Source organism: Magnolia sinica, chromosome 3, assembly GCF_029962835.1.
Source record: "Magnolia sinica isolate HGM2019 chromosome 3, MsV1, whole genome shotgun sequence".
NCBI classification, from domain to species: domain Eukaryota; kingdom Viridiplantae; phylum Streptophyta; class Magnoliopsida; order Magnoliales; family Magnoliaceae; genus Magnolia; species Magnolia sinica.
Window position 1 is genome coordinate 44072790 of NC_080575.1, and position 20693 is coordinate 44093482.

The window sequence follows — 20693 nt, forward strand, 5'->3', positions numbered from 1 at the left end:
AAAAATTTTGTGAGCCCGATTTTCGAGTCCGGGGGGTGTGTAGACACCTCATCCAGGCTAACATCTTGAAAAGGCAAGGACAATTTGGGCCATGATCAACAACCGAAACCCGAAACCCTGATCCAAGCCTGACCCGAACCCGAAACCCTGATCCAAACCCTCCCCGAACCCAAAACCCTAATCCAAACCTTACTCGAACCCAAAACCCTAATCCAAACCCTACTCGAACTTAAAACCCTAATCCAAACCCTACCTGAACCCGAAACCTTGATCCAAACCATACCCAAACCCGAAACCCTAATCTTAGCCAAACCCGAACTCAAAACCCTATTCCAAACCCTTAGAACCTCCCAAACCCAGCCCAAAGTCCCAAATCTACGACATATTCGAGCCAAGTCAGCCTAGAAATATACCCAGCCGAGTCAAAAACCTGAAAAAAGGACCACTGGAAGAACCAGCGCGCCACATGAGGACCACATATTTAGGCCCGGCCCGAGCCTAGCCTAGGCAGTAGTTTGACTACCCTCGGCGGTACTCCGATTACATCCGCTCACCGAACGTATGTATCTTCTGAGCAACAGCTGGTATAGTGTCTGAAAGTCAACTTTCTCCAGGAATTACCCCCCTATCCAATCCTATTTACCATTTTACCAAGCCCAAGAGCCAATAAGAGCGCACCATGTGGCGTTTCTCTCTCCTCAACCAATCACCACTTGCCACCTCAGCTTTTACCCCTCCTAAACCTCGCAATTACCACAATGCCATTGGAGAAGGCTATAAATAGCCCTCTCCTCCTCTCATTTTCAACAACAACAACACATTAGCCATCCCCACATCCAAGAGAGTGAGAGAAAGAGGGAGAGGAAGAGAGGGATGGAGCTCCCAAGCCCCCAATATTTGATCCTTTAGCCACCCCCTAACCCTTCTTCTTGACTCTTCTGGCCTAGCCCATGTTGGTCATGATTCAATCCATGTTCTAGCCTATCCAAGTCTAAAGTTAAAGGTCCACTCATCTCATACACCATCATGACATTTACTCCCTTCTTAACACCCCTGCTCCTCTAGATTTCTAGCGAACATATGATCTGTGACTTGCTGTACATCGGATCTTGTCACATTAGAAATTCCTAGTAGTCTAGTTCAATTTTCTTTATTTCTTTGCATAAACATCATCACATTTGCCTTCTAGACACGCCGTTGGACGTATGCTCTGTGGCTTGTTGAAACTTCGGATCTTGTCATATCAGAAATCTGTGCGTGTATCTAGTCTCATCCCGACCATAGCATCCATCTTCCCTTGAGAGTATTCTATCACACGAAGTAGAGACCATACATTTGTACAGATAGAGAGGGTTACTAACACCTTCTCTCTCTGTAACCGAGGTCCCTTACTTGGAATTTCGGATCACAGACCAAGAGTCAACCTAAGGTAGGAAAGTCTTCGGATTTCTCCAACCTTACATATTCCACGGTTATAGCTGATCGCAGGATTCTAAGATTTATCAGCTAGTGGCGACTCCAACATCCACAAATCAGCCTAGTCACCCCCACCATCAAAACCAAACATACAAATTAGCGTGGGCGCCGATTTTCAGTGTTCACAGAATGATGACTCCACTGGGGATTGCTAGCTTTTTCACTAGCTGAGACCCAACTCGAAAGTTTATGATACTTTACTCTTAATGGACATTCACCATTGCATTTTACAAAAAAAATTCTTTGGCTCACACTTGCTTAGTCATTGATCCTAACTATGGCCACTCTGTAAGTGCTATGGTCTCATGCTCCTTTGATTGTCAAATTTTGTTGTGCCAAAACCTTTATCTGTCTCTTGTGTTTGTATGTTGATATATATATGATCAAGACATTTCATCACAATGGTTCAAGACATGTACGGTGCTCTGCTTCAAGAAATGTAAAGTCATGTATTTTAAGCATCAATGTTCAGAGCTACATCGATAAGAAGGGTACATTTCAAGACTTAAGTACATTTCAAGACTCAAGTATAATTCAAGATGAAGTTTAAGTTCAAGCTTTCAAAGATCTCAAGATCAAGCTACATCAAGATAGAGATCTCAAGCTTCATAAGGTTCAAAGGTCAACCTAGATCTGAAAGGATGAAGTTCAATGTTCATACTTCATGTCCCAGGTATGATAGACCTTAGATTGACCTTAGGGTATGTCATTTTGTATACATAATTCAAAATGAATCTATTCATATGAATTGGTCTGTTCTAAGACTAGTCCTGGACCTTGTTCGACTAGTCCTAGCACTGGTTCGACTAGTCTAAGAAATTCCACGACCAGTCTTAAGTTGTTGAAGATTTTTAAAATTTTTTGGTTACTCTACGACCAGTCCTGGAGACTGTTCGACTGGTCGTAGGGAGGTCACGACTCGACCTTCGACCAGTCCTAGAACTATGACTCAAACTCTAACAACCAAGCCTGGTTGTCTATGACTAGTCCTAGGTCAGCTACGACCGATCTTAAGTGGTCCACGACCAGTCGTAGAACAATTTTTAAGATCGCGCTCAAAAATTTCAAAATGTCGTTGGTTCTACGACTAGTCGAAGGGTCCTTAAGACTAGTCGTAGACGTGATCCTTTCATCTATAAATTGAACATGAATTTTAGAGTTTTTCATCGATTAATTTCAAGAAAATTCAAGCCTTCACTCTGAGATAAGTTTGTTCATTTTAAGCTACGCTGTGCATATTTAATATTCTTTTTGTTCGCTTTTCTTATTTTATTTTATTCCTATATTCCAATCTTATTTGAAAAGAGGAATTGCTATATTCCTTCTTCTTGGAATCAAAATCAAATAGAGCTACGCCCATTTGATTTAATTTAAAATCAATTAGAACTTAGAACCATTGTAAAGTGAGTATTGGACATTGAATGTTGATTCGAACATCTACTCCGATTGGTTCTATCGGGCTACTACAAAAAGGAGAAATCCAGGTACTTTACGTTTATGTAAAATTTCTATTCTTTTTATTTTTGTTTGAGATTCGCCAGAAAAATCTCATTGTGTGGTTATCTGAGGAGAGCCAGAAAACTCAGACAGTGTGAGTTTTTAGATTGTGTAAGCCTATGTTAAAAAGACACAATTGTGAAGGTTTTAGGTGAACCTGTGAAACCTATTTTGTTAGTGAACGCTAATATCCCCTGTGTGAGGATATTAGGAGTGGAGTAGCATTTTGTGTGGCTATTGTTGAACAGTTGGTGTACACACAGGCGAACCACTATAATTCTTTGTCTTGTGGTTTGAATGCTTGCTTAAGTTTTATATCTTTTATCATTCAGATTTGTGGAATGTATGTGTGGATGTGAATGTTGTATAATTTACATTTCAAGCACAGTGGGAATGTTGTAATAATTTAGATTTAAATTCTTGAAATTTATTTCAATTCCTTACTATTTATTTATTCCTCTCCGGTTTGAGTTTTTGATATAAAGGACGTTCTAGAAATAATGTTGTCCTGCCATAAATCCTTGGTTTTTATGGTGTAAGGTTGTCCGTAGAACTGAATTCATATCAACCTCTCAATTCTTGTTTATTGAGGTTGCTTTTATTTTAGCATTGTGAATTGATTTATTTTATTTGGTTATCATATTCGTTTATTCCGCTGTTAAAGTTTTATTTTGGCATCGTCCTATTCACCCCCCCTCTAGGACGTATAGCTAGGCCATTTCAAGTGATATCAAAGCCTAATAGCTCGTTTTTAAATTCTTTATTTTTAGATTCATTTCCTATGCTAATGATCTAAGCTATATTTAATATGTCAAATTTTGATAGCCTTTCAGTCACTAGGCCTCCACCATTTGATGGCTCCAATTATGCCTATTGGACAGTGAGGATGAGGATTTTCCTCAAATCAATGGATGAGAGCGTGTGGTAAGCCACAGTGACTGAATGGACCCCTCCTACCATGGAAGTAACTGGTGTCGATGGTTCAAAATCAATAAAAAGCTCACCTTATTTCTCTTAGACCACACTTCAGAAAAGTGAGAGTAGTGCCAATGTAAAAGCACTAAATGCGATCACTTATGCACTATCACCGGATGAATTCAAAAGAATTATATCCTACGATACTGTAAAGCAAGCTTGGGATATATTAGAAATGACACACGAGGGTACATCAATTGTAAAAAAATCTAAAGTCCAACTCCTCACAACCAAATTTGAAGAAATTCATATGGGGGAAAATGAAATGTTTATGGACTTTTATACAAGATTAAATGAAATTGTAAACTCTATGTGGGGTCTTGGCGACAAAATCCCAGAAAGTAAAGTATGTGCAAATATACTACGCTCACTTCCTGAACGGTTCAACTCTAAGGTAACTGCGATCCAGGAACTTCGTGATACGGACAATATGAGGGTAGAAGAACTAGTTAGTTCTTTACAAACCTATGAGTTAAACTTTAAAGCTCCTAAAGGTAAATCTATCGCTCTTAAATCTTCTAAATATATTTCTCAAGAAAACTCTTATTCTAAAGATGATATGGCTCTTTTAGCGAAAAAGTTTTACAAGATTTTCAAGAGTAAAAAGAGGGTTGATTTTCAAAAATCAAATGATAAGAAAAGATTAAAACCTAAATCTAAAACTTGGAAGTCTTTGAAAGATAGTCAATGTTACAACTGGCAAGAATATGGGCATTTAGCAAACAAATGTCCTAAAAAGGACAAACCCAAAAAGAAGGGTATGTTGGCTACTTGGGATGAATCATCTGATTCTGAAACCGAGTCGGGCAGTGATGTTAAAGCCCTTATGACTCTAGCCAAATTCACTTTTTCAGATCATGATGATTCAACTAGCAAAGAAAATCTGAATAGTGATTATGAAAATGAAGATGATCTTCAAGATGCTTACAATGCCTTATACAAGGAAAGTTGTAAAATTGTTGTCAAACTTAAACTTCAAAAAGAAAAGTTTCTAAAACTTAAAGAATGTTTTGAATCTCTTATTTTAGAAAAATCTCAAATTTCAGATTGTTTTGAAAAATCAAAATGTGATTTAGAATTTAAAACCTCCCTAATTGAAAATCTGAAATCTGGAAATGGAAAACTTAAAAATGAAGTATTTTCTCTTCTGAGTTTAAAGGATACATGGAGGTATGCCCAAGGAGATCCAAAGTTAGAAAAACTTTTATTTGGATCTAGAGAATGTGGCGACAGATCCAGGTTGGGCTACAATAAAAATGTTCCTCCTAAACAAAGTATACACTTAAGTTTGTGAAAGGAGAGTCCTCTAACTCAAAAGGGAAAAATACTAGTCAAGGTTTTTCTAAAAATACAAAAGCTTTTCAAAAACCTAAAAGCAGTTATGTCAACTTCAAAAATCAGAACAGAAACCCACTAGCTGAAAAAATAGTTAATTTGCTTAAGGAGCTCTTAAAATCTAACTCAGTGGGTCATTCTTACAATTACAAATACAAGAAGAACAACTATACTCCTAAACTCAAAACAGTTATGAAATGGGTTCCTAAGGTTGCTTGCTTGGTTGCCCACACCGCTTTCAAAGCAACAAGTCATTCGAAGTGGTACCTTGATAGCGGGTGCTCCAGGCATATGATAGGCGACAAGGCTTTATTCACCGACCTTAAAGATATGACTGATGGATCAGTCACATTTGGTAATGATAACAACTGCAAAATTATTGGCCAAGGTATGGTTCAACTCTATAATCTTCCCTTATTTAAGAATGTTTTATATGTTGAGGGGCTGAAACACAATCTGTTAAGCATATCCCAAATATGCGATAACAACCTTAGTGTGAAATTTTCCAATTAAGGTCGTGAAATCATAAATAAAATGGATTCTGTAATATTAACTGGTCGCAGAACTTCTGAAAATTGCTATATTGTAAGCGATGGTAGCTCATCTAATCAACAATGCTACATGGTCCATACCGATGAGACAAAATTATGGCATAAACGCCTTGGACATGTACACTACCGAAATTTATATAGATTGAGCAAAGGAGAACTAATGAGAGGTCTACCTAAATTACAAAAAGTAGACAAAATATGTGGTGAATGCCAGTATGGTAAGCAAACAAGGAGCTCTCACAAAAAGGTGAACTCTAATGCCACATTAAGACCACTCGAGCTACTCCACATGGATCTTATAGGACCTACAAGGACGGAGAGTCGAGGTGGCAAAAAATACATCCTGGTAATTGTGGATGATTTTACCAGATTCACTTGGGTTACGTTTTTAAGAGATAAATCAGAAACCCTTGATGAAGTGAAAAAGATCATCAAATGGATCCAGACTAAAAAAAGTTCTCAAGTCTGTAAGATCCGTAGTGATCATGGATCTGAGTTCGAGAATAACAATTTTGAAAAGTTCTGTAGCGATCAGGGAATATCGCATGAATTCTCTGCGCCCAAAACACCACAACAAAATGGAATTGTAGAGAGGAAAAATAGAGTGCTTCAAGAAATGGGAAACGTAATGTTAAATAGTATGAAGCTCCCTAGAAATCTTTAGGCTGAAGCAGTGAATACCGCTTGCTATATTATTAATCGAGTTTATACTTGTAAATCTAATAATAAAATAGCTTACGAACTTTGGTTTGATAAGAAGCCTACTGTCAAATACTTTTGAGTTTTTGGCAGCAAGTGCTATATTTTACGTGACCGTAAAAATTTGGGAAAGTTTGACACTAAGAGTGATGAAGGGTTCTTTTTAGGATACTCTTTAAATATTCGTGCATATCGTGTACTGAAAAATAGGACCGGTGTGATTCAAGAGTCCATTAATGTGGTCATTGATGATCAATTGAATACACTTGCCCCAAGTTTAGATAATGATGATGTTCTTTTAATTGACAAACTAGATACTTCATCAAATCAAGAAAACTATGAACTGAGGACTGTCAAAGATCATCCAACCACTCAAATTCTTAGAAACCCTCTCATTGGTGTGCGCACTCATAGACAATTAGAAGACATATGTAATTACGTGTGCTTTACTTCCCAGATAGAACTGGTGAATGTAAAAGAAGCTCTTTCTGACGAAAATTGGATAGTTGTCATGCAGGAAGAGCTTAATCAATTTGTTCGTAATGATGTCTGGTATCTCGTTCCTAGACCTAAAGATAAACACATTATTGGAACAAAATAGATTTTTAAAAATAAGTCTGATGAACTTGAAAATATAATTCGAAACAAGGCAAGACTGGTTGTACAAGGGTACACTCAAATTGAAGGCATCGATTATGATGAAACCTTTACCCCTGTTGCTCACCTTAAATCAATCAGACTTTTTATATCCATCGCATAGTATAGAAAATTTAAGATTTATCAAATGGATGTAAAGAGTACTTTTTTGAATGGCGATTTACATGAAGAGGTATATGTTGAATAACCTACAGGGTTTGAAGACCCCAAGTTTACTGATCATGTATACCATCTTAAAAAGGCTCTCTATGGTCTAAAACAAGCTCCAAGAGCATGGTATGAGAAATTGACTAAGTTTTTACTCAGTCATAATTTTCAAATGGGCAGGGTCGATAAGACGCTTTTTGTTAAGAAAAATAATAATGATGTTTTAATGGTTCAGATCTATATTGATAATATTATTTATGGATCAATTTATACTAACATGACTATTGAGTTTGCAGATTTAATGAAATCTAAGTTCGAGATGAGCATGGTTGGGGAATTACAGTATTTCCTAGGGTTACAAGTAAAACAACAACCTGATGGAATTTTTATTTCTCAAACTAAGTATACTTTGAACTTGATTAAAAGGTTCAGATTTGAGAATAGTAAGAATTTTGATACCCCCATGAGTACATCTTTAAGACTCTCAAAAGACTCTAGAGGTAAAGATATAGATCCTAAATTGTATCGTAGCATGATTGGCAGTTTGCTTTATTTAACTGCTAGTAGACTTGATATAGCTTTCAGTGTTGGTATTTGTGCTAGATATCAGTCTAATCCTAAAGAATCTCATTTAACTGCTGTTAAGAGGATTATTAGATATGTTGCAAGTTTTGTGCATTTGGGTCTTTGGTATCCATATGATACTAGTGTCCAGTTGGCTAGGTACTTAGATGCTGATTGGGCTGGTAATATTGATGATAGAAAATCAACCGGTTGTGGTTGTTTTTATATTGAAAATTGCTTGGTTTCTTGGTTTAGCAAGAAGTAAAGTTCTATATCGCTCTCAACTGCTGAGGCTGAATACATTGCAGATGGAAATACATGTACTCAGCTTGTTTGGATGAAACGTATGTTAAGCAATTATGGAATTACATAGGACTCAATGGTTTTATATTGCAATAATTCCAGTGCAATAAATATTTCTAAAAACCCAATCCGGTATTCACGTACCAAGCACATTGACATTAGGTATCATTACATTCGTGAATTAGTGGAAGAAAAAATAATATCTTTGGAATATATTCCTTCTGAGACTCAACTTGTGGATATTTTCACTAAACCGCTTAACAAAAGTAGGTTTAATAAATTAAAGTTTGATCTTGGTATGTGCAATTTAAATTGAATATTCTTGCATTATTATATCATATTATATAAATGTTTATTTATCTTTTTGGTTGAATTTTAAAATTAGTTGTAAAATGTAATTGTTGCCCGGTACTCGACCAGTCGTGAGTATACATGATCAGTCTTGGTACGACCGGTCGTGTATATCCACGACCAGTCGTGGAACTCGTGAAATCTCTTTAAATTGGGAAAAAACTTCTTCTTCTTCATTTCCATTTCACTCTCCAACGAGCCTAAGCCCGACCGATCGAATCCACCATCATTTTCCTTCAAGGTTAGTAGTTCTTTTGCATTTTTCTTGTAGAATCTTGCTTATTGTATCTCATTTTTCACTCTTGTGCACTTTATTTGGTCTTTCAGTGCAAGATTGGGGTTCTTCTTTTCAAAAATCTGATCTATCAAAACCCATTCCATATTTTTTGAATCTAGTTGTTTTCTTGTATCTGGTATTGCTAATGGATCTTAGAGGGAAAAAGAAATCTTCCCGTGGTCCATCTTCTTCTAAATCAACTCCTATCACACAACGCCATCTTCGGTCTCTCGAAAATGATCCATCCGATGTACGAGATTTGCGTATGCGCAATGTCATCGTTGAATATCCAATTGATCTTAACCACATTACTCAATTTGGTATCCTGCCTCTACTCCAATCTGTAGGCTGGGATAACATCTTACATTGGGGTGGGCCTGCATACCAGTTTATTGCTCAATCCATGTTAGCATGCATCTCTGATTTTTCATATGAGAATTTAACGTTTAAAATTGATACTAGAGAAGGTCTATTTGAAGTAGATCGACATTTAATAGCTGGTCTCATGGAAATCCCTGTTAATGATGAGGGTATTCCCATTTATACATTATCTGAAAAACCCTCTGAATCAGAAAAACAGATGCTCACTAGAGATTTATGCAATATGGAAGTGCAATGGACCCATAAAGGAAATACGCTCCCCTTAAGGTATTTGTTAACCGGATACAGGGTTTTTCATAGAATCTTTATCTCAAATCTGTATCCGCGGTCTGGCAACAAAATAGAACTAACTGCCTTTATGGTTCGTATTTTGCATTGTGTCATTACTGCTGTAAAGATCTGTCTACCTTCTTTAATTTTTCATTCCATCATTCAGTTTCGAATCCATCCTGGTCATAATGATCTTCCATTTACCTATCTTATGACTGTTTTAGCTACTCACATGCTCGTGGCTATGCCTGTTGGAGAGGCCTCTATTCATCATCTTATTTTTAACAATACAAATATTAACATGATGAAATTGGGATTGGCTCCTGGCGAAGTGGATGTTGGTGGTAGTGGTACTGAAGCTGGGAATGAAGCGGAAGATGCTGGCAATCTTCCTGATGATGTTGATATGAATGATATTTTCGATGAACTTGATTCAGATTCTAGAAATGATCCTGACTATGAGTCATCTGAGTTTGATGCTCGTCTTCGTGCTCTAGAGGAGAAGGTAGAGAATATGAATATTGCCCATCATCTTCAGTTTAAATATATGCACAAGTATCTTAGGCGCTTGAACAAGGGGATGCATAAACTTAATCCTACCATTCTTGCTCCATCTTCAGGATCTGATTGAATGATTTTATTTCTTGGTCTGTTTTAACTTTCATACTTATATTGGATTGTGCACTTTAGTTGGTTTGCTGACTTTTTAGTTAAACTGGTAAATGGATTGTGAACTTTTACTTGCTTATATATTGTCAATTAAATCCATCTGTTACTCTATCTTTTAATCTTTTACATTGTTTCTTCCTTTGTCATTTTGTGACAAAAGGAGGGAGAAGGCTTTTGGAAGCTCTTTTGGAAGCTTTTTGTTTGATTGCTTATGGATATGAGTGGTACTATAATATGTGTAGCAATCATTATATTTTTCATATGTGTGTTGCTACTAAGGGGGAGTTAGTATAGATGAATGTTGTGTGCTTGCTAGTTTATGACAACTGGTGCATGATTCTTTATTATGCATGTGGTGCTTCTCTTATTTTTATATGAGTGTGTTTTGTCACAAATTTGACAAAGGGTGAGATTGTAAGTGCTATGGTCTCATGCTCCATTGAATGTCAAATTTTATTGTGCCAAAACCTCTATATGTGTCTTGTGTTTGTATGTTGATATGTATATGATCAAGACACTGCATCACAATGGCTCAAGACATGTACGGTGCTCTGTTTCAAGAAATGCAAAGTCATGTACTTTAAGCATCAATGTTCAGAGCTACATCGATAAGAAGAGTACATTTCAAGACTTAAGTACATTTCAAGACTTAAGTACAATTCAAGACTCAAGTACATTTCAGGACTTAAGTACATTTCAAAACTCAAGTACAATTCAAGATGAAGTTTAAGTTCAAGCTTTCGAAGATTTCAAGATCAAGCTACATCAAGATAGAGATCTCAAGCTTCATAAGGTTCAAAGGTCAACCTACATCTAAAAGGATGAAGTTCAATGTTCATACTTCATATCCCAGGTATGATAGACCTTAGATTGACTTTAGGGTAGGTCATTTTGTATACATAATTCAAAATGAATCTATTTATATGAATTGGTTTGTTCTAAGACTAGTCCTGGACCTTGTTCGACTAGTCCTAGCACTGGTTCGACCAGTCCAAGAAATTCCACGACCAGTCCTAAGTTGTTGAAGATTTTTAAAATTTTTTGGTTACTCTACGACCAGTCCTGGAGACTGTTCGATCGGTCGTAGGGAGGTCACGACTCGACAATCGACTAATCCTAGAACTACGACTCAAACTCCAACAACCAAGCCTGGTTGTCTATGACCAGTCCTGGGTCAGCTACGACCAGTTGTAGGTGGTCCACGACCAGTCGTAGACTCCCTAAGACTAGTCGTAGAACAGTTTTTAAGATCGCGCTCAAAAATTTCAAAATACCGTTGGTTCTACGACCAGTTGAAGGGTCCCTAAGACTAGTCGTGACGTGATCTTTTCATCTATAAATTGAACACGAATTTCAGAGTTTTTCATCGATTAATTTCAAGAAAATTCAAGCCTCCACTCTGAGATAAGTTTGTTCATTTTAAGCTACGTTGTGCATATTTAATATTCTTTTTGTTAGCTTTTCTTATTTTATTTTATTCCTATATTCCAATCTTATTTGAAAAGAGGAATTGCTGTATTCAGAATCAAAATCAAATAGAGCTACGCCCATTTGATTTAATTTAAAATCAATTAGAACTTAGAACCATTGTAAAGTGAGTATTGAACATTGAACGTTGATTCGAACATCTACTCTGATTGGTTCTACCGGGCTACTACAAAAAGGAGAAATCCAGGTATTTTACATTTATGTAAAATTTCTATTCTTTTGGTTTTTATTTGAGATTTGCCAGAAAAATCTCATTGTGTGGTTATCTGAGGAGTGCCAGAAAACTCAGACAGTGTGGGTTTTTGGATTATGTAAGCCCAAGTTAAAAAGACACAATTGTGAAGGTTTTAGGTGAACTTGTGAAACCTATTTTTTTAGTGAACGCTAATATCCCCTGTGTGAGGATATTAGGAGTGGAGTAGCATTTTGTGTGGCTATTGTTGAACAGTTGGTGTACACACAGGCGAACCACTATAATTCTTTGTCTTGTGGTTTGAATGCTTGCTTAAGTTTTATATCTTTTATCATTCAGATTTGTGGAATGTATGTATGGATGTGAATGTTGTAAAATTTACATTTCAAGCGCAGTGGGAATGTTGTAATAATTTAGATTTAAATTCCTGAAATTTATTTCAATTCCTTGCTATTTATTTATTCCTCTCCGATTTGAGTTTTTGATACAAAGGACGTTCTAGAAATAAGGTTGTCCTGCCATAAACCCTCGATTTTTATGGTGTAAGGTTGTCCTTAGAACTGAATTCGTATTAACCTCTCAATTCTTGTTTATTGAGGTTGCTTTTATTTTAGCATCGTGAATTGATTTATTTTATTTGGTTATCATATTCATTTATTTCGCTATTAAAGTTTTATTTTGGCATCATCCTATTCACCCCCTCCCCCCCTCTAAGACGTATAGCTAGGCCATTTCAATCCCATGCAGCCATGACCTCTCAAGCTACTCATGAAGAAGAGCCGGCAGCTTAGCCAGCTCCTGAAACATCATCACCCACACCTACACCAAAACTCGCATCGTTACCTCTAGCAGCTCCAACAGACCCACTAGTGAACACAACCATGTAAGAGGTGGCCCAAAGTCTCCGGGCAATGCAAGAGCTATTGCTTCGCCTGGTACCGAGTGCCACACCGAATACATAGGCAACCCAGCCTAGTGTACAAAATAGCTCAATCCCTCAAACTCCTTTTGCTTTTTCCCTCATTCCTCCGGTAAACCCTGTCCTCCCTCTCTCAGAGGAGTTAACACAAGATCAACAACAACCAGCAAACGGGAGCAACCCTCCCACACATCATTACTTAACACATTACAACAATCTGGTTACAACATCCGTTCCCCCCAACGGGAACCATAGACAAGAATTGGCTGATGCCCATGAAGGGGGTTAGTTTCGAGTTCAACTCACTCCCCCTAACGGGAGCAACATTCCAAAATTGGCAGATACCCCAAGCGGGAGCCATTTCCGTACATCACACCCTCCTCCGAAAGGGAGCGGTGTTCAATTTCAATTACCTTCGGCCACCGGGAGTCCATCTTCTTTTTAACAACCCCCCATTCTGGCAAACCAAAGGATCGAGGAAGTTGATCCTTACGAGGAAGAGGCTGCACAAGCCCTTTAGCAAGGGGTAAGATGTGGGCAGCATAACAAAGTAGAGATTGAGGAATTGCAGGAATAACTACAAATGGTGTAGAACTAATTGTAGAGGCAACAAGTGGGTGGATCATCCATCCACCAAGTTCAGGGACCAATGTGATTTTTCAGATGCTCAGGTACCTCTAAACTTTGAGGTGCCCAAATTTAAGAGGTATGATGGTAGTGGGTGTCCCACAGCAAACTTGAAAGCTTTTTGTGGGGAATTCAATGCGATAGCAGGGAATGATGGAGCCTTGATATGACTCTTCCAGAAATCCCTCAAAGGTGATGCTTTGGATTGGTACACCTCACTGGACAGCCATCAAATCAGAACCTGGAAAAGACTCTCCTAGGCATTCATTGACAGATTTTCATATAACCTGAACATGGCTCCGAGAAGGTCAGACTTGACTGCCCTGAGATAGAAAAGCGACGGGTCCTTATCAGCATACGTAGGGCGATGGCAGGCCATGGCAGCCCGAATGAGAAACGCCATCGATGATGAAGAGCAGATATCCATGATTGTCCACTCTGCAAACCCAAGCATTTTTGGATATCTGATCTCAGACCCATATGTGAATTTCTCCCACCTCAACCGAGCTGGAGAACAAGTGGAAGCCGGGATCAAAGCCAGAACTATTTCTCTATGGCCACACCAGGCCCCCTCAATTAAAAAATAAAGTCAAGGGAAAGCCTGTTGGATGTGGGAATGGTACTGCTCCCACGCAACGCGCCACAGAGGTTAACAATATCGTCACCAACGCTCAAGGCAACTAGTACGCCCGCAACAGGAGTCACAACAAAATAGGCAGTACCAGCCACCAAACCAACAATACCAGCCACAACAAGACCAACAGGGATATCAAGCGCAGTCGCCTCAGCAACAACAGTAACAGCCTCGGGGAAATGTGCAAGGTCCATACAAGCAGGCAATGCTAGGCAGGAAGTTCACCCCTCTAGCGTAAACATACAGTCAAGTCTTGACAATGCTGATGCAAAGGCAACTCTTGACACCACTTCAGCCTCAGCTTCCGCCAAATCCCCAGCCACAAGGATACAATGAAAACCAGTGTTGCGCATATCATCAGGCTCCCGGTCATCTAACGGACCGCTGTTTCACCCTAAAACATGCGGTTCAAGTCTTGATCGAGAGCTAGAAGATCACGATCGCCCCGTAGGCTGGTAATGCCAATCAGGCCAACATTCTCCAGAATCCCCTGCCATCGCATCCCACAGGACCCAACACGTCTGACACCTCTATCATTAACAACATCGAAGGAGAGCATCCCACATACTCTTTCCCACATCACTCCATACAAGCAATCATGCCTGATACAACAAATCGGACATGGGGATACCGACAAGCGCCTCCACGTAGACCATAAATATACCTCAAAGTAGCACCAATAGCCTCACCTCTCATTCTCGAAGCTGCATCAACCACACCGCTTCTCGTACACGAAGCGACACTGACAGCACAACTTCTCACCCTCCAAAGAGCATCAACAACATCCAGGTCGCAATCTCAACCTTTCATCCTCCAAGGGGCACATCCAACGCCACCCCTGGCATAACCAAATAGGTCAGGTCCTGAACCTATCATCCTTCCGATCGGTCTCCCCGATCTCGCCTCGCTGACCCTGCAAGGGGCACCCCCTGTCCAATCTTCAAGTCTCCTCTTGCCTCACCAATTGGCACATGCCCAGAGGATCCCTCCTTTACAAAGTACACATCAAAAGGAGGAAGAAAATCCCACTGTTAAACCCTATGAGGATTCAGTCACATCCCAGGGAAAGTCCTCGAGTCTGCCACAGATAGATCCCACCACTCAACCTCAAGAACTGGTGATATATCTAGAAGGAAGGATGGTTCCCTCCTATAACCCAAAGGCAGTCCCATGGTATTATCCTGAATGTGCCGAAGTGGGCAACAATGAAAGGTATTTTAGAAGAGATAATCAGAACCCGAAAGAAATCCGGGGAACTATAGCAAGAACAACCCACAAAGCTAACGCCGCTTATGACATTGCAACTCAGCTCAAGTCCATTCTTGCATAGATTTCCATCTGCGAACTCTTGTGTATATCTAGATTACATCGAGAGATTTTGCAAAGACCCTGAATGATGCACACATCTCTCTTGACGTACCTCCTGAGATAGTGACAAGCATGATCGGACAACTCGCACCGCGAGCCATTACTTTCTCTGATGATGAGTTGCCACCTGAAGGTTGCAAACATGGACGCTCACTAAACATAGTCATCCATTATAAGAATTTCAAATTCTTACTTGTACTCATTGACAACAGATTCAGCCTTAACGTTTGCCTTTGAGGACTGCTGAGCGTTTAGGGATAGAACCGTCTTATTTCAGGCCCAATACCATGAGTGTCAGAGCCTTCAATAACTTTCGAAGGCAAGTGGAGGCGGAAATAGACATTGAGTTACAAATCGGACCAGACATGACTCTTGTCACATTTCAGGTCATTGACATTCCTGCGTCATTTAACCTTCTGTTGGGACGGCCATGGCTCCATGCTGTTGGAGCCATCGCATCCACCCTCCATCAAGGGGTTAAATTCCCTTCAGGAAATCTGATCATCTTAGTACTGGCCGAGCCGGAAACCATCCTACTGGTGGCAGTCAATACCCCAGAAACTGACATTCTAGTGATTGACGTCCAGCATACAGAGGGTGACATATCATATCACAGGTTCGAGTTTAAAATTGTGAACTCCATTGCCAACCCTCACCCGCTTGCAGTCAAATATGTCATCCCTCCTGCTGAACGTCTAATCCTAAACTACAGTACCGAGTTCCATGAGAAGGGTATGGTAGTAAAACCAGCCTATGCCAACATATAAAGACAGGGACTGGGGTATCAATGGACACCGAAAGATTAGGCCGCAAGGTCTAAGAAGAGGCAACCATTCAAGTGCACACCCATTAAGTTTGTTAAGGTCGGAACGGTTTGTGGTGACACGATGATCTCTCTTGAGGACCACCTCCAGTAGCTCAAATTAACAGAACATTCCAACCAAGAATCCATTTGGCCACCAATACAGCGGGATAAGATCCTTAGAGCATCAAAGGCACACTCAATGCCAAGGGCAGAACTCCCGGACCCATCACATGGGACTAGGGGCATGGAAGCAGGGCCACCCACAGAGCACCCAGGACCAGGGGTGCCCATTATACAGGACACAGGCAAGAACAGGGAGGCACCCATCCCCATCAACAGTCAAGGGAAACACCCCCCACCAACGAACCATCAGTACAAGGGGCAGAAGCAGCCCATCCACTGGATCGAGAAAGGGAAGTGGCCTTCCCTTGATTGGACAAACATCCGGGTCCCACCGTAATGTGGATCCGAGGAACTCGAGGAGCTCCAACTTTTGAGCGAGGAGATCGAATCAGACTCTGACTCTGAGCATAGCCCAGCAGACATCATGGTCATCAGGATGGATGACCCACAAGTACAAATAAAGTAGAGCAACAAGATCAAAAGGAGAAAAGAACCAGGCTGGACAGCTACCCCCTTAATGATCGAGTCGGCCGGTGAATCACCCATGGTTGCCGGTCCCAAAAAAATGTCAATGTAAATAGTAGTTGGTACCCCGAATCAGGACAGGATCAATCATGATTTGCAACACCGTCCTGTTCGGGACCCCTTGGCAATACAAAAAAATCAGAAAACCTTCAAAACATAAAAACATCACATATTCCAAAAAGCACAAAAACATCAAATACTTCTCAAAATCACAAAACATCAAAAAATCTACAAAACACAAAAACAACAGAAAAACTCTCAAAAATCACTATGCCAAACACTTCACATGCAGCGCACGAATTTGAGGTCGACTCATATGATTTCGATCTATAGCTGGACATTGAGCTCATGGGTTTAGATGAGGCCCAGGATGAGGGAAATGATGATACAGCTGAAAAGGCCGAGCTATATGTCCTAAGGGGGGGGGGGGGGGTGAATAGGACTATGCCAAATTAAAAAAATAACAGCAAAATTTAAATAAATTAAATACAAATAGCAATAGACAATCCCACAATGCTGAATTTAAAGACAACCTCAAATGAACGAGTATTGAGAGGTTGATACAAACGTTGTTTTAAGGACAACCTTGCACCATAAAAACCAAGGGTTTATGGCAGGACAACCTTACTAGAACAGTTTATGTATCAAAAACTCAAATTGACATAGAGGAATAAAGAAATGAATAGCAAGGAAGGAAATCTAAGCTATTACAACATTCTGACACATCCACATAAGGATTACAACATTCTCCACAAATGAAAATAGGGAAATTATAACCATTCACAAAAAGAAATAAACATTCAAACTACAAGACTAAAAATTATAGCGGTTCGCTTGTGTGTACACCGACTGTTTAGAAAAAAGCCACACAACTACTCCACTCCTAATATCCTCACACAGTGGATATTAGCGTTCACTATAAAAATGGTTTTTCCAGGTTCACCTAAAACCCTCACAATTGTGTCTTTCAAGTGGGCTTACACAATTCAAAAACCCCACACTCTGAGTTTTCTGGATCACCTCAGGCAAACCAAAACAGAGATTTTTCTGACACAATCTCAAAAACCAAAATAGAAATTTACAATAATGTAAAATACTTGGATATTCTTTTTCTGATGCCCCCTGGAAGAACCAAATCGGAGTAGAATTTCAACGTATAAGTTCAATGTCCAAACTCACTTATGAAATGGTTCTAGGTTCTAAATTGATTTTAAATTAAATCAAGTTGGGCTAGCTCTATTTGATTTTGATTCCAAGAAAAGGGCAATTCTCAATCCCTTCTTCAAATATGATTGGAATAAAGAATACAAAATCAAATATAATAAAACTAAATTAAGAGAATATTAAATGAACACAATATAGCTTAAAAAGAACACTAACTTATCTCTCAGAGTGGCATATTGATTTATCTTGAATTGAATGAAAAACTTTGAAATTCGTGCTTTATTTATAAGTAAAGAAAACACGTTCACGAGTGGTCCTATGGACACTACGACTGGTCGTAGGACCAACTGATTTTTAAAATTTTGAGCGCGATAAGATAAAACCGTTCCACGACTGGTCGTAAGCCCTTCACGACCGGTCGAGGGACCTCCACGACTGGTCGTGTGGAACCTGAAATAGTCATTAGACTTTAAGTCATGGGCGCAGGACTGGTCGAGCACGAATTGTGCACTGTTCACACGACCGGTCGAGCAACCTCTAGGACTGGTCGAGACTTAACAAAAAAATTCTGAAAATTTGCAACAAACTTAGGACTGGTTGAGGAATTTCTTGGACGGGTCGAGCCAATGCCAAGACTAGTCGAACAGAGTCCAAGTCTAGTTGAGAAACAATCTATTCACTTATAAAATGATCTAATTGAATTATGTATGCAAAATGACCTACCCTAAGGTCAATCTAAGGTCATTCATACCTTGTCAGTGAAGTATGAACATTGAGAACTTCTTTTCCTTCAGTTGATAGTCGTTCTTTGAAGTTCATGAAGCTTAATGTCTTGTCATGTAGAGAACCTTGAACTTGAGACTTCTGAAGCTTGAAATTGACATTCATTAAAACTTGAGCTTGAGTTTAGCTTTGCCTTGAGACGAAGGTTTGACACTTCGTACTTTAAAACTTGAAGGAGTGACCTATCATCACTTGATGTATATTGAAGCTTGAAACTGAAGAACTTGACTTGCATTATCTCTTGAGGTAAAGAATTTTACACTTGTACATGAGATGCACAGACCTAGATATGTAGAGGTGCTAGACAAGATAAGAAATCCAATAGGTTTTGGCACTACAAAAGTTGACAACCAAAAGAGCTAGAAAACATCGCACTTACAATCTCCCCCTCTGTCAAATTTGTGACAAAACACACTTCATTAAAAATAGGATAAGCATTATATCCTCAATAAAGAATCATGCACCATACATGCAGAATAAAGAAATATGCATCGGTTATAAAGCATTTCCTTTAACTTTTCCCCTTACTTACTCCTCTCCCTTTCTTAAAAAAGGCTATCCACAATCCATCCACAGTCCACATGCTGACCATATATTACAATCACAATATATTAAGCATGACAAAATTCTCCCCCTTTTTGTCACAATATGATAAAGGAAGAAACTGATGCATGGAACAGAATGTAGATAAATAAAGAAGAATAAGATGAGTAACGAGGAATAATGGATCAAAAAGAGATAAGATATTATAGTTATAAGCAAGTAAAGTTCAAGCATCATTAATCAACATCATCTAAGTTCAACCAAATTTAATCTTACAAATCAAAGAAAGTGAAGTATCAAAAGAGTTATTACAAACCAAGATTAGAAAACACTAATCAGAACCTGAAGAGGGAGCAGGAATAGTTGGATCAATTTGATGTAAACCCTTATTAATGCACCTCATATATTTACACATATAAGCAAATTGCGAATCCTAGGTTACACAAATCTAAGCCACCTGTTCCTCAAGAGAATGTAACCTCTCAGCAAAATCAGAAGGCTGATAATCAGGGCCAGCCTCGGAATCTGATTCGAGCTCATCAAAGATATCGTCCATGTTTATGTCATCAGGAGGTAAATCGCCTTTTTCTTCATTTACTGCTTCAGCTCCACCACCACCCACATTGACTTGACCATTAGCCAATCTCAAATTCATCTTGTTTATATTTGAGTTGATGAAAATAAGGTGTTGAATAGGAGCCTCTCCAACATGCATAGTCACTAACATATGGGTGACCAATACAGTCATAAGATATGCAAAAGGGATTCACTGTGTCTAGGATGGAGACGGAATTGTATGATGGAATGACAGATTAAAGAAGGAAGGCAGACATTGGTACCAGAAATGATAGAATGTAGAATCTGAACCATGAAAGAGGTGAGTTTGGTTTTGTTACCAGAACGTGGATAAAGATTTAAAATAAAAATCCTGTGAAGGACCCTGTATCTGGGTAACAAGTACTTTGAAGCAAGCGCATTCCCATTTTGACTCCATTGCGCATCTATATTACATAATGCTCTAGTAAGCATACGTTTTTATGATTCAGATGGTTTAGCTACTAGAGTGCTAATTAAAATACCTTCATCATTGACAGGTATGTCCATTAGGCCAGAAATCAGATGTCGGTCTACTTTAAATGGACCTTCTCTAGTTTCTATAATAAAAGTTAAATTTTCAGTTGAGAAATCAGAAATACATGCAAACATAGCTTGCGCAATAGACCGGTATGCCGGCCCACCCCAATATAGAATGCTATCCCATCCTATAGATTGGAGAAGAGGAAGGAGATCAAAAGGAGCAAGATGTTTAACATGAATAGGTCGCTCAACAATAGCATTGCGCAACCTTAAATCCCATACATATGAAGAA